This window comes from Populus alba, chromosome 3, assembly GCF_005239225.2.
Source record: "Populus alba chromosome 3, ASM523922v2, whole genome shotgun sequence".
In the NCBI taxonomy this organism is placed as follows: domain Eukaryota; kingdom Viridiplantae; phylum Streptophyta; class Magnoliopsida; order Malpighiales; family Salicaceae; genus Populus; species Populus alba.
The window spans coordinates 1531700-1532864 of record NC_133286.1 but is presented as its reverse complement, the minus strand read 5'-3'; the positions used below and the strand labels follow the sequence as shown (position 1 = coordinate 1532864).

The 1165-nt window shown below is 38.4% G+C and overlaps 1 pseudogene; it reads right to left on the bottom strand.

Moving 5' to 3' along the window:
- The window catches only part of LOC140955398 (uncharacterized), a 99347-nt pseudogene extending 98628 nt beyond the window's left edge, over positions 1-719 (bottom strand).
- Positions 720-1165: the final 446 nt, after the last annotated feature.

Here is a 1165-nt window from a genome sequence, read left to right as displayed (position 1 = left end):
CATTTGTCTTCCCCTTCACGTCTATGAACATGTTAAAAATGTTCTCAAACATGTTCTTTTCTATGTGCATGACATCAAGGTTATGGCAGAGGAGATTGGTCTTCTAATAACGAAGCTCCTAGAAAATACTTTGCTTTACCCAGTTGTGGGTCAAACCAAAACCAGGAAACTTCTACTTACCAAATTGGGAATAAACACAATGTCATCGTACTCTGACACCATGTCATGCAATTCTTCACCAGAAAGATGCAGGGGTGCAACATCCTTTTCAACTCAGCTAACAAAGAAATCCTTTATGTTCTTTCTTTACATGTGATTCGTTGGCAAGAAACACTGGTGGTTGTAAAAAAAAGGCGTTTTACCTCTGTTTGTTAGCTTGAATGCCTTGTTGTTTTCCATGCAATGCAGGCATGCTAGTTTTCCATGCATGCTCCAATCAAAAATATGGTCAAGACAACATCTATATTCCAACTTGGATTGTTAGGACCGGGTATGCACCATAGATAAAAACATGAACTTTAGCCTCATCCACATCCTCGGTGGCAAGTTGTAAAACCATGAGTATAACCGGACCAACATAATAAGGAGCAACAAATGACTGAATGGGTTTGAATCCATTTGTTACACAACCCAAGATGCACGTACCTTGATCTAGCTTAAAAATAAGGATGCACACTGCTAAAGTGTTTCCATGCTTCACCATTAAAAGGATGCACCATCACTCCATCCACTGTATCATATGATTGGTGTCATGTCATGTTCTCAACAATCTTTGATGACATGAATAACCTCTGTTGTCTAGGTGTGATTAGAAAGTATCTAAGTTTTTGATATGCCATAAGAGTCTTTCCCATGACAGTTATGGGTTTGTAACTAGAATGCTCTTATGTCGTGTACTGGTCAGCTCAGCATTTTAAAAGTAGTACAGCATGCAAAAGTTTGTACAAATATCAATTTTCTGGTATCCTAAACTGAAGGGTTTCATTATGGACTTAGCAGCATAGAAGTTCTCTTTCAACCTATTCCCTTAAAGTAAAATGCTTCTCGCCCATTCGATAATTCTGTCATAACCAACCTCACTCAACCTATAATCCAACTTGACGTGAACACATGTGCAACAACCGATAATTACAATGATTTGTGCAGTCATCCCATAATGGTTCAT